Genomic DNA, 14,765 nt, shown 5'->3' with positions numbered 1-14,765 from the left:
TAGGGCTAGGAAGTAAGCTCAACTCCTAACTTGGCATCTGCCTCCATGCCCACTCCTTCCACATGAGGAGATAAAATAAACAAAAACTCCAACAGTTTCATGCTGTAACATCTTGGGCCTCATACGGTTTGATGGCTTAGCAAGAAAGAAACACACAACAAAAGCTGAAATACTTTCTGCCTTTCATGCAGTCCTCTCTGATAAAAAAAAGCCTTTATTGATAAATGGGTCATGTGGAGAGGTGTTTGGTGCTTCATCAAAACATCTCTCCCACGGAAGGACAAGTGACACATAGTTAACACACTTGAAAGCTCACACGCACAACGAGCAAAGAGCATAACCTCCTAGCTTGATGCTACTGTAATTATATTTATTTCCCATTTTAAGACTGTAATGAGTTTCATTTTCAGTAATGTTTGTCAGAAATGTGTTGTTGGTATCAGAATGTGGCCTCCATCTCCTGATTTGTCTCCAGCGTAATTAGTCTTTCTCAGTGAAAGTATTCCAACCACTTTGATTATATCGAGGGACAGGATGACAAGAACATTGGACATCAACGCTGTTTGGTTCCCTTGATCATTCGCAGGCAAGCAAACTAAATCATCCTTACTTTTGAAGGTGTGAGACGATGCAACTGGCAACTTTGCATAATGAAAAAAAACACAAGTGTGTGGAAGAATTACTGATCAGAGGAAGTCTACAGATAAACAGTGAAGAAGAAGTGTTTACCTGCTGACTGTAGAACAAGACCGAGTCCACAGCCAGGCCAGGCTTTGAGCTTAATTCTAATGTGCACGCAATGACAACGCTAACATGCAGATGCTTGGCCAGTGTATCAAGTTATAACCTTAGTGTAGAGTGTGACATAATAAGCTGAGGCTTAGGGGACTGCTATTACTTTTGCAGGTATTTGGTCATAAAGCAAAGGACTGGAAACATTTTATTGATGATGACATTAGAAGCAAATTGAGAGAATTGTGTTATTTCGCTTCAGGGACATACACATCTTTACAAAAAATGTCATGGCAAAATATTTTAATACTTGTCAAAGCATTTTACCCAAACCCAATTCTCAGATTACAAAATTGTAGCAGACACGTGCATCTGGCCCACATCCCTTGTGGAATGAAGCCCAAAGCAGACCATAACACGGCCACATCAGCCAAGGGCAAACTGAATAAACAAGAACTTGCCCAAGTCTGGCCGAAATCCAGCCCTCAAGAATAAAAAGTTGACTGACAGTTCTGGTTTATTCGGTTTGCTCTTGGCATACATGTAGGCACGGTATGGCCTACATGTGGGTCAGATCTACTACACAGAAGTGGTCCTTGATTGATTGTTTGATTATCTAAATAGGCTGATAGGTTACTGTTGATGGACATCAATCGATCAATGAACTAGCTTTTGCAGTTTCATTTAGAGCTCATTGTCTAGCAACCTTATCTTGTGAGGTACAGTGGAAACCGCTTATAGTGATCACGGATATAGTAATCAACCGCTTATATGGATCAAAAGGCTTGGGACAGAATCATTTCTATACAAATGCTGTTTAAATAATTTGTTCATAGTAATCAAGAAATCCGCTAATAGTGTTCATTTTTGGTCATTTTATGAATGAAAACATGCAAAAATAATTTTAAAACTACGTGTATTTTATTTTTTATTCCCATGATTCCTTGCTGGACGTCTGCCTCTGCCTTAGCTAACGTAACGCGTTGACACCGGGCAGCAAGCGCGCGAATCATGGCTGGAAAAAGGAAGTAATTTTCTCTTAATGAAAAACGTAGTAGAGGACATCATCTCGGAGGTACAGGAGCGCTTTGGTGCGGGTACCAGTGCTGCGCGCAGCAAGGAGGAGGGGGAGGAGGGGGAGGATGAAGAAGAGGAGACCGTTGTCCCATCCAGAGCTGGTTCGGTTATAGCAATCAGCCGCTTATAGTGATCAAATTGGCTCTGGACCAACGTGCTCACTATAAGCGGTTTCCACTGTAGCTGGATTTGGGAGATCTCACATGATCATATGATCTTGCAAATCCATCTTGACAGTTTTTACGATATTTACTTGTGGCCCAACACACAGATGCTGAACCATAAGACCCTGATAAGGAACAGGTGTGGTTAAGATGTTATGACCAGCAAAACCACTCTAATACAGCAGTGGCGGCAACTCAAGAGGGTAGTGTAGCATCTATAGCATCAGCGAAATCGGAACTGGAGAGTATATTTAATTGAAAGAAGAGCAAAAACACCGAAGGCTTTCAGGATGGAAAAGAATGTTTCGCTCTTCTCTCGACTGGTCTCAGAGAGTTTGTTCTACTATGTGGCTCTCTTGGCGGTAGCACTTTCCTAATGCTGATCTGATTGGCTGAAGTTAGCCTGTGATAGACGTTGATAGACAGATGGTTCCTCCGATCACCTGCCAAGTATTTTTTGAAAGTGCCTGCCCTTTTCCAAACAGTTCCCAGTGGCGCCTCTCCAGATAGTTTTGTGGAACAACCATTTTGTGAAACAAACCATCTGGAGCATCAGGTTACTGGCAAACATAAACATCTACAATTTTCTGCCAATCCATCATGCAGATGTTGAGATGTTTCAGAGAGTAAGTGAAAATTTTGAAAGGGGGGGGGGGGGGGGGGTGTCAGGATTCATCCTCTTGGCATCATGGAAATCTGAGCTTAAATCCCCAACAATACATTGAATATTTTTTGAGATACAACAACCAAACCAAAAAGATCAACTTCATGGTGGCACTAAAGAAAAATTGTGGAATACCAAATGTGTAATGACTCAGCCTTTGGGAACGCTGCAATTCATCCAATATAATTCAGGAAATGTCCTTAAAAGTAAAATAGTAAACCTCAAGGTGGTAAAAGGCAGAGAAGTCAGGAGATAACCTAGTCTTAAAACATTAGGATTCATCCTCTGGGACCACTAATCTTTGTCCCAAATCTCATGACGATCCATTCAACAGTTGTTGAGATATTTCACTCATGAGCAAAACTGTGAACCCAATGGTGGTGTAAAGGAAAAGGCATCAGGGCATCACTGATTATATGACTGATTATGACCTTTGGGAACGCTGAACATCTGTACCAAATTTTGTAGCAATTAATCTAATAGTTGTCAAGTCCTGTCCCTAAAAAGCAAAAACCTTATGGTAATGAAAGGTGGAAAATTCTGACGATCACCAAAGTCATTTTGATTCATCCCATGGAGACCATGGATTTTTGTCTCCAAATGACAATCCAGTCACTATCTTTGATGTTAACTCAGTAAGTCACAAAACGGTGGACAGACCAAAAGACTGACACTGCCTGTCCATAGAGCCAGGCTAAAAAGAGATATTGTAATCCTTGTGACAATATAGCTGGTTTGTTGGGGAGAAACCTGATTTTGCAGGAGGAAAACTCCTGAAGACCGGCTCTGGTGATGTGAGTTTTAGCTGGCAGATAAAAGGCACTGTGGGTGCTGGAAAGGGCTGGTGTACTGGTGTCAGCGGTGATGACGCTGGGGAGATAAAGGTTGGGGGTGGCACATCGATTTCTACTCCGGTGTACGAACAGTTAGCCACGGCAAATTAATGTGATGCTGCGCAATCTGCCCCGCCTGTCTCCCATTACACAGGACTGGAGCCCTGACAAGCCACAGCTAATAGATAATGCATGTGAGGGAGTGAGATTGAGGGAAGGTGAAAAAAGAAAAAAAAAGAAAAGGTTCCAGAGGGGAGCGGAATGAATTGTACAAGCAAAACTGGGAGCACAAAGGCGCACAGAGCGTCACACAAATGAGAGGGAAGTAAAGAGAGGGAGGAGAGAAAAAAGCAATAAAGCTGTGGTGGAGAGATACAGGCTCACTGTAAAGGGGGATGGAGAAAGAGGCCTGAGGGCATGCAGACAGGTCGATCGACATTTACCTCAGACACACAATAAAACACACACGCACGCGCGCGCACACACACACACGCACGCACGCACACACACACACAGGAGACGTCTTAGTTTGAACAGAAGTAGTGTCACCCATGCATACACATACATATACAAAAAAAGAGTACATGTACAGAGGGGTAGGGCTATACATTTAGAAAATAAACTTAGAAACATATTGTACAAACACACCCACACCCACACACACACAAACACACAAGATGTGCAGCCAGTGTTTGCTTACACGCACTTGTGCAGAATGATTAATGTCTCTTTGCTCCACACACTGACCCACGGGGCACAGCAGGCCAGTGGCTGAACACAATTTATTAAGTAGCACAAGTGTGTGTGTGTGTGTGTGTATGTGTGTGTGTTGTTGTGGCCCAGAGAGGGAACGTTTTTTATGCAGATCGAGGGCTCCCTGCAGGGGTCCGGACATTCAAGGGTTTTCAATCTTCTGTGGAAGGGGGCAAGCCATGAGAGAGAGAGAGAGAGAGAGAGAGATGAGGCAGAATCTGGTTAGAGGATGGATAAAGCAGTGTTTCCATGGAGATATGTGTCATCATTCTGTCTGGATATACCATCCCATATGGGTGGATTTAGTAAGAAGAAAGGAACAGCAGTCACCTGTCTCACCTGGAGCTGACAGCCAGAGGGAGACAGACACATCACGAGAGAGAGACAGAAAGAAAACCCCCATCACATTCATTGTGTCTCGCTCCAGGTACTGAACCCCTATAACTGCTCCACTGCTCGGCTGCAACATGGCTGACCTTCTGCTCCAGGAAACGCATATATGACTAGAAACTATGTGTTTGTGTACCCAGGATATGCAAACAGACTCATTTCAACTGCCGGTGCACATGGCAACAGACTGTCTTGCTGCTTTACACACTCAGGCTGTATTTGAATCACTGCTTTTGGTTACACATAGTTGTGTCCACACTCTCAGTGACAGATTCACTCCTGCCAATGAAATAGGTGTATAAGACAAAGGTGGACTCAAAACTCACGCTACAAACAAATGTTGATATGCAGGAGTCATTGCTGATCATACAGAGACCCACAAATCTTTGGATCGATATGTGAAAATACAACAAGGCTCAATCCAAAGAAACCACTAAGCACATCCATCCACTGTGTGTAACCACTTTATTCCTTTTATGGGGTCGGGGGGGGGGGGGGGGGGGGGGGTTGCTGGAGCCAATCCCAGCTGTCTCTGGGGGAGGACAGTCGCCAGCTCATCGCAGGGCCCTCACTGATGGCAGAGGCCGCGATGCAAGGTGCCAGCCGCACAGCAGGTACAATTTGGGTTTCAGTATCTTGCTCAAGACACTTCGACATGCAGCTAAACTCCAGCAGCCTTCCGATCACTATCTGACCTGCTCTACCCGCTGAGCTACAGCCGCCCCCACTTAGCCCTAGCCTTCCGATTTGCTTGTTTCTTGCTAGGGGTAGGGTGTTTCTCATGGGCACACATTATAACTGAGGGTTATCAGAATTTTCTGTTGTTTCAATGACTTATGATCCTTTTGTTTGTAAGAAGCATAAAACACTCACTGCAAGTTTGCTGATATCTTTGTGGCTAACCTGCTAGTAAGCTTGCGTATAGTGTTATTGCTGTTTTTCGCCATGATTCAATGTTGTATTTCTCCCTATGATGGCATGTGATCCTCGAAATTTAACCAAAGCCCGGCAGTTAAGTTGCTGCACTAGGTACCACTCCTCTAATATCATTACAGACTGGAACGGTAGGAGCATGAGTTGTGTTGGTCATTTTTGTATTTGGTGACTTCATTGATAGCGTGAATGAATTGGGAGCATCCAGGCTTTCCTGTTGTCGTGGCTGTGCGGCCGGGTTTGTGACAACTTATGCATTGTGTAACATTATCTCTCTCCTTAGATTAATGGCGAATGCCATTATGATAATAGCAGGATTGCAACAGTACATAAAAAGAATCCCTGCAGCATGTTGGAAAAGTCCGGAAAAGCGTCTGTTTACATAAATGCCATCCAATGCAGCGGGTGACGTATGAGGGTTTTAAGGGGTTGATCTAGAGATTTCAAGCACTGGGTGAAGGGGTTAAAATTGGACATGAGATTGAGCTGAAGACAAAGCCACTAAAGCTATACTGGCTTTTCTGTGAGCTTAATGTAGCCAACATGCTCAAACTACAATGCTAATATGTTGCTGTTTAGCATGGACCCTGCAAATTGTTGATAATATAAAATACTGGACAGACGATACAAAAAAAATGTTTCTTATATATATATATATATATATATATATATATGTATATATATATATATATATATACAAAAGTCACACATTGCAGTGGTAGTGATGGCAACAAGCTGTATATTGATAATGACCATTGATACCTTAACAATTCTTTTCCAAGATTGCACATCTAGAGATACTACTGTTTGATACAAAATCACATAATGTAGTGCTCTGAGAGATGTGACATTTGCAAGACTACATCTTTGAGTGATGATGCAAAACAATGACAATGAGTACATGTCTGAATGTAATGTATTACGGGCATTGAGCGCAAGTATAAAGAATTTAATGTCTTTGATATTGTGCAAGAGAGAGTGACGTGTAAGTGGTGTCTGGAGCAATATCCTCTCCTCCAATGCAGTTTGTGTTGCATCTCCACTTTATTTAGTGTGCAGAGAGAAACTGCACAAGATGGTGACGCATCTGGCGACAATTTTGTGCGGTATAATACAATCTCCAGCTTGCATAAATACGACTTGATGTTGAGCACACTTTCGAAAACTTTAACAGGAATTTAGCGGTAGTCTTATCTTCTTTGCCAGTTCATGTACTTGTCATGCAACTAGCCTTGGCTGGATGGTGCTTTAAGCCATCCAGATAGACATGATTTGACAAGCTTGACTGCTTTTATCTCTGTTGTTGATTTAGCTAACGCTTTCATCAAGTAAGGATTACAAAAAGGGATTTCAGTAATGAGGCAGAAGCCCGGTAATGGGCACTGAAGCCATGCCATTTGAATGTCTTCGGAGTCCGCTGTCTGATACACCAACCAGATATTGTACCCGAAAGAGGTGCAGCGGGAAAAAAAACCGATGAGCAAGGTAGAGGCCAGTTGATATTCTGAAAGCACTGAAGGCACTGTCAAATCATTTCATCACCCCTGGAAAAAAAAGAAAAGTGTCATACCTGGTCTGCTGGCAGCAGGAGATAAGTGACAATACAGAGCCGGAGATGGAATCTGCGTCACTGGTCTGCCACAGGGCCACACTGGAGATGCAAGAAGTGACGCTTTCAAGCCTTTGGTGTGGATTGCCGCAAAAGACAAATAAAAAATATTGCCGGGTCATACGACAAGTCCTCCTGTCATCATGTACTTCTGTGATCCTGAAATATCCAGAGGGACAGCAGAGAGGTAAGCTTCAGCAAGTGGTGAAAGCAGCAAAAAAAAAACATGGCAAAAACAACAAAAGTAGTTTCTTCCGGGAACTTTCCAGTTTCCAAAGGAAAGAGAAGAGATATTGGCATGTCACTGCTCCAGGGTCCTGTTTTGTGCATGCTGGCTCCCTGTCACACTGTCATGACTTACTGGGATCCTTGAATCAAATGTAGCCATCATGTTATTTCGAAAGCCTCTGCTTTTCCTACTATGATGTCTGATGATAACCTCAGCTGTGTTTGCCTATGTTTGAGAAAATCATATGATTGTAAATATGTGATGATGTCTTGCTTGAGATGTTCCTGTTGGGGGTATTTTTTTTTATCATTATGAAAACTCAGTTACAGAGAGAACTACAAATTTGAATTTAGTTCCTTAATAAGATCAACGAATGGAAGGTCATCAGTAAGTCACTGGCCAAATCCCTGGACTCCCCAGTGAGCCACTACATCACAGTAAGGTCAGCCAAGCTGTGCAGCAACATCACCATTTGTTATCTGATTTTGTTACCTCAAGCTTGTGTAGAGCTTTGGCTTGGCTTGAACATTCAACGGTCAATAGAATTTGACAGCATCCCATTTTCCGTCCCGTTCTCGTTAGCTCGCATTGGATGAAGAGGATTTTTAATTTTTTGTGAACATTGCTGTTTGTGTCCATGTAAAATCAAAAGTAAGTGAGTGATTTATTATTTTAATCCAAACCTTAATTTTTACAAAAACCTAACAAGCAACTTTGCTGCCTAAACCTAAACAAGGAGATGTGTTGCCTAAACCTAACAAAGTTGCTTTGTTACCTAAACCTAACCACATAGTTTTGTCACCTTAACTTAACAAAGTGGTTTTGTTGGTCAAAGCTAATCTAGTAGTTATATTACCAAAACTCATCCAAATAGTATTGTAACATAAACCTAACCACATAGTTCTGTTGCCTAAACCTAACTGAACTGCAACTCAAAACTGAATATATTCTTTTAAATACCCCAAAAATGTTAAATAAAAAAACCTCTATGCACACACAGGACAGGGACCCACTGTCTGCTTGGAAGTCATGTGCCAGAGCCAAGCCAAGAGCCAGCTTGAAAATAGTCTTTGTCCATTTGTAGATGTGAGGTCAAATATAAAAATGATTGAAAAACAACATGGGCTGACATGGACTGCTATGTCCCGAACCATGCCTATTCAGGTGAAAGAAGCAGTGTCACAAATGTGCTTCATTAATTTTAAAATCTCGTCTTGCAAGGATAGACTTGCTAGCTAGTGCAACTACTTGTAGCCCTTGCCATACAAGAGGTGCAGTACAGTGGCCTTTCAACTTAATGAATAATTCATTATTTTTCTGGAGAATATGCCCAAACTGTACAGATTGGATATAAACCTGACTGAGTCAGACCACCTCCAGCTGTGGTCTGTGCAGTCCAGTCATATTCTTATTAGAACCAAGTTTTCTTAATCCAGATAGAATATGATACCCGGACACGGATCAAATCGTTAATGCCAGGATTGAAGTCGGTCGTAGTGTGGAACAGTTGCATGGTAACAAGATGTTGGATATGATTGAAGCACATAACAAGCTTGTGAAGCTTAAACCTCCCTGCTCAAATATTGGCAATCAAAAATAGTCCTGATTAAAAAAAAGCATTGGAGTGTGTGGTTTGCATGAGAAGAGACGTCAAAGATGTTAATTTAGTAGTGGAAATTATCAAAACACAAAGATCATCCAGTAAAAAATGTGTCCGAAACCGCAAGAGTGATGAATACAAATACTGAACAGTGACTGTGTAGCCCCAAACACAGAGTCTGATCAAATATATAAATAATGAATGATTTAATAAAACACAAGGATTACAACTTTATTGGATCCCCGGTCTTTTCTCATTTTACTGTTTGTTTGTTTTTTTTCTCATCTGAATAATGTAATTGAAATACTGCTATGTTGTATTGCTGAAAATTAGACATTGGAACATTAATTTTCTTATCAATATTGTGTTGCAAACAGTATGCTTCCAGAGTGAATAAATTGCTCAATACTAAGCCAAAATTAAATTGCATAGTAAGTGGGAGCATAACAATCTGCATTAGTGCCATTCAAATGTGACCGCAGCCCTTTTGAGGGTTTATCAGTGATGTCCATGTCTTTGCTGTACATCTGTTTGCATGTGCTCGGGTGAGTGATCAACATCACAATCAATGATCACCACAAAATGAACCATTGCCAAGGAGCAGATACATCCCTAAGCATTTTGCTGCTGTAGCCATCGCATCCAGCTCATAAGACCACACACATGCACAGCCTCATACATGAGACTAATACATAATTCATAGTAATATAGCAAATGATGTATAGTTCTGGGGTTGCTCCTGACAATGTGTAATAATGGAGCAACAGTCACTGACAAATCTGCACATAAACAAATGATCAGGATTGTCATGAATGGAATGTATGACGCTGCAGGCGCCCTGACATCTGTAGGACGGCAGATGTACGAGATGATTTCGTGTGAGGGTAATTGCATTGATGTCATAAGAGAGAGATTGCTGCATTCTTCTGTGTGTGCAGCTAGTGACGGGTTGCAAATTTGAACTGAATTACACTGCATTTCATTCATGATGATGGAGTAACATGATTGTTGCTTGAGGCTTTTTATTAACCCTTATTTAGCTCACTCAAAACAAATAAAGCCTCCTACTGCAAGAACATTTCTTATTCATTTCCCCTCACCAAGTTTATTTAAGATGATCATCCCTCCATTCATTTCAGTTTTTTACATGAGGTCTGGGATGCATCAGATTGGATTTGCAGTGACCTGCCTTATTGGGTCTGCGATTGCCTTACCCTGATATATTTGCCTTACCCTAACCAGTGTCACTTCTTATGCCTTAACCTAAACAACCCAACCAATAAAGGCAACCAATCAGAGACAGGGTAGGATGGGTCTCAGCAAGAAAAGCAGAGGGATCCATAATAACACATCTGGGATAATGAGGCAGAGGCCCTTTTTCAACAAAGAAATTCCAGGTCCTTTGAGCCATGGGGACTGAACTCCCATGTGTGCCTTCCTGATTACATTTCCACGTTTCCACCGAGGAATGGCAAAGATGTCAGCCTTAATATATAAGGTATATTTTATATATGCAAGTGATATTCAGTGTCGCAACCTCTGGACCATCAGAAAGTTCTATCCTCGCAGCAGAGAGCACATAACTCTGGTTGAGGACCTTAAATAACACTGATTCCTCTTGTCAATGGACAGCTGATGTTGCTGTTTCCTGTGGTATACAATTAGCTGAAAGTTATTTCCTTATATCCTTCTTCTTAGATAGTCCTCAATCTTCCCCTGGGGAATCTCAGGACATTGTCAACACATGCTAGATTTCCCCTAGGCGTGCCCTGCATCTCCTTCATATTAACACACACTCTAAGTACCTCCACAGGGTTTTGTCCTAAACAGATGTCTGAACGTTACACAGGTGTGATGTGGAAACTTAAGCGCCCTTCTTCTACCTCTGAGGTCATGGTAAACTGCTGAAATATGGTAGATTACTTCTCTTGAGCTGGGAGTTGCTACCCCAAGAGAAGATGTTCAGATATATAAAAAAATTTTACCAGACATTTTTACTGCAGTTTAGACCAAGTCCATGTTATTCCTTCACGTGGGGAGTGGTGGCTTGGTTGTGCTTGCACCCTTTTTTGACCAGCCACCACTGGTCTGATGACTGAGGTCAAAAGAACAACAGAATCGATCATTACAGAGAAGCATCTGCATGACAGATTCTCTCCATTAAAACCATAAACAGAATTTGTGACAAGGTACAACATTGGCAGAGCCCAGCGCCCGCAGATAATGCAAAGACGAATGGGAATTCAAACTCAGCTGGCCCCTATCCCAAAATGGTGACTGTCAGTGTGACCCAGTCTGAGGCCTTCGTGGACACTGTCACAATATCCCTCTCACGTCGCAAAAAGATACACAATAAGAGATGACTTGACCTGGCTTGACTTGATTTTCAATATAATTGATTTCACCAGCTTGCTATATTTCAAAGTCTTAAAATAAAGAATGTGTCCCATCAGAGTGTTATGGAAACATCGTGGGGCTGAATAATAGTGGAAACTAACAGCAAACAAACTTCCCAGTTAAATTACTCAATACAGAATGGAAAATCTCTAATACGCGCTTCATCGTTATTGCTACAGACAGTCCATTTAAATTTGTGAGCTTTGATCAGAGTAATACATCCTGCTCTCTGTGATCCCGGCCTAAGTCGTAATGTGCTGTGCTTCTCCTCTCTGAGATAATCCCAACATTTGGAGACACACCGCGGTAGTTACATGAGATTTGTCCCGCGAGTTAGATCCCTTCCGGCACCACCGTCCACCGTCTCTTTGAATCTGGATTACTCCCAATTGAGTTACCCTAATGATGACTTGCGTCCCTCAGTCCTCACTTTTTAGGCTAATACCCGCAGAGAGAATCTCTCCTCGACTGATTGTGTGAGGGAGAGGATAACAAATGAATGTTATTAGAGGAGAGAGGAGGAGAGCTGTGGCTTCGAAGGACAGATTAGCAGTAATGCCAGGTCATTTTAACGTGTGGCTAGAAGACTCTTGCAAGACCTCGGTGGGAAAATGAAAGTGCAGCATAATTACCTGAGTCAGATCACTAAGAACTTCCAGCCTTTGCAGACCACAATTAGTTTGAGCGCAGAGGAGGGCTTAGCGTTCTATCTCGCTAATGACCATAATCAATCATTTATCATATACAGAATCAAAGACTGGGGATTGTTTGATTCTGTAGTAATTTATTCTGAGAAGCTTTTCGCCACCCGAAACAATTGGCAGGGAGCTGATGCAGGGAAAACTGCGGGCCAAAAACGGACCACAGTTCCTTTTCAGCACAGAAATTACTCTCAGGCTTAAACTTTCAGTTGCCGTACAGTACAAAATGGATATGCTTTATATGTAAAGCATCCTGGCTGAACTCTGGCCCAACTTGAGAATTATTTTGGAGATTGATTCTTTTTATTCTTTTCTTACTCATGCATATCTTACCAAGGACAAGAAGGAATCCACTTTCCTTGTAATTCCGTCCAGGGCTTGTGTATACACACAGGCACACAGAAAATGCATAAACACTTGAATATGAATGCAAGCAAACAAAGAGAAACATGAATCTAGAATTCAGGGCTGTGACCTCGTATGGTACTGCATCTGTACACATGTCTTAAGATTAAAGATAAAATATGAAACATTTCTGTATTACAATCTATAGAAATGATCTTTGTTGTAATATTTTGTTATTCATGTACTTACATTATTCCATTCGTTCAAACCCAGAGAAGTCCACAAGTTCATTCAGGGGAAGGATGGGTCACATTTAGACACCTGTTGCTAAAACTTCTCGGAAATCACAAGATGATATGTCAGAGAGTGAGGAAGGAAGTCTGGAAAAGTGATTTAACACAACATGAATAGAACTTTGAAACATTACCTAATCTGTGAACATTTGTGACTGAGTTCACATCAGATGCATTTATATTGGCAATGGTGGTTGTTTAAGAATGAAGACGACAAATCCCACGAGCCCCTCACCAGATCGTCAAACTGTTTTCTTGTCATTGTTTTGACTGAGAGACAGAAATGGCATACATTGAGCTATCCATGACAGCAATCTAAGTATATTAATATCTTATTTAAGTGTGGTAACACTTTGCCCTGGAAATCTGAAAGAACCTTTTCCATCAACCTAATGAGGAATTTGAGGAATTTTCGATCAAAAATTTCATTGATTTTCTCCATCAAAATCTCCTTGAAATGACTAAAGCAGGACTGCAGTTTTTATAGCAATCCCATGTTTAAGCATTCAGGGCACTTGGTTTAGGTCGGGAGGCATCTGTGACACAAAACTGAATGTGCTCAGTCATATTTTACCAAAACCACAATCTTTGCCTTAAAGGAGAACTTCGGTCGATTTAAACATGCAGCTTCATTGCTCAAGCTACCCTTGACTTGCCAGTACCGAAGACACGAACACATTTGGTCCAACCATTACAGAGCTCCGTGAACGCAGATTTAGCATTGAACGCTAACAGCATGGGGTCAGAACTTTACACTGTGTTTTAACCGTCTTAACATGCTCCACATCTCACACCAAAAGTTATGCAACATCAGCAGACACCTTACAACACAGCACTATAGCGTGTATGACTCAAAATTAATAAAAAAAAGTAGTTAAAACAGTGTGTTTGTGCAAGCAGCCACGTACCTGTTTGTTGACATCCGCGTCTTCCGGTAGCTAGACCAAACTAGTCAATCCATCGAGCGTGCGCTTACACCCTCACTGGCAGAGACGGAAACGTAATCCAGCATTTTCGTGTTTCTGTTCATAATGTACATGTCCATGTTACAGCCTGTCATGAGCCATGAGCCTTACAATAGCCTGTTAAGCCTGTTAAGTGCACACTCAGTGGATATACTAGTTTGGTCTAGCTACCGGAAGACGCGGATGTCAACAAACAGGTAAGTAGCTGCTTGCACAAACACACTGTTTTAACTACTTTTTTATTCATTTTGAGTCATACACGCTACAGTGCTGTGTTGTAAGGTGTCTGCTGATGTTGCATAACTTTTGGTGTGAGATGTGGAGCATGTTAAGATGCTTAAAACACAGTGTAAAGTTCTGGCCCCATGCTGTTAGCGTTCATGCTAAGTCTCCATTCACGGAGCTCTGTAATGGCTGGACCAAATGTGTTCGCGTCTTCGGTACTGGCAAGTCAAGGGTAGCTTGAGCAATGAAACTGCATGTTAAATCGACCGAAGTTCTCCTTTAACGTAAACCTTAACCAGCGTATTTCCATTGCCTTAATGAAGCCTCATGCTGGATAAATAGCATACCCTGCTCTCTGTTGTCCAAGTCCTATGCTTTGTACACTCATCATCCAGCCCTCTTTCCTTTCACTTCTATCACTCAAAAGAATGCTGCCAGTCAACATCATCCTTTATCCTTCATCATCACCCAGCATTTATATTCCATCAAAAACTGATTTGGTTAAATCATTTTTTTTTTTTATTTGAACATAATTTTTAGGAGAGCATGATGGATTTTCAGGTGTCCTTTATTACTCTTTTCAAAGCACTGGCAAAACACTTCAAGGTCATGCCAAAATTTAAATAGGAAAAATAGTCATCCATCATTTGCGGGTTCACATCCCTGACATGCAAATCTCATGAAAAAGGCCTCATGTTTTCAGTTTCTCTACATGTCAAAATGATTCTAATGTCCACATCAGATCAGAGCGACTTTAAAAGTAAATTCATCATCAGTGATATCCCCCTCATGGCATAGCTTGACTTAAAAAGCCAAATCAGCTACGGTATGTGTTAGTTCCCCTGGGATTCGGAT

Source organism: Sparus aurata, chromosome 3 (assembly GCF_900880675.1).
Source record: "Sparus aurata chromosome 3, fSpaAur1.1, whole genome shotgun sequence".
NCBI classification, from domain to species: domain Eukaryota; kingdom Metazoa; phylum Chordata; class Actinopteri; order Spariformes; family Sparidae; genus Sparus; species Sparus aurata.
Note: the sequence above shows the minus strand (reverse complement) of the source record.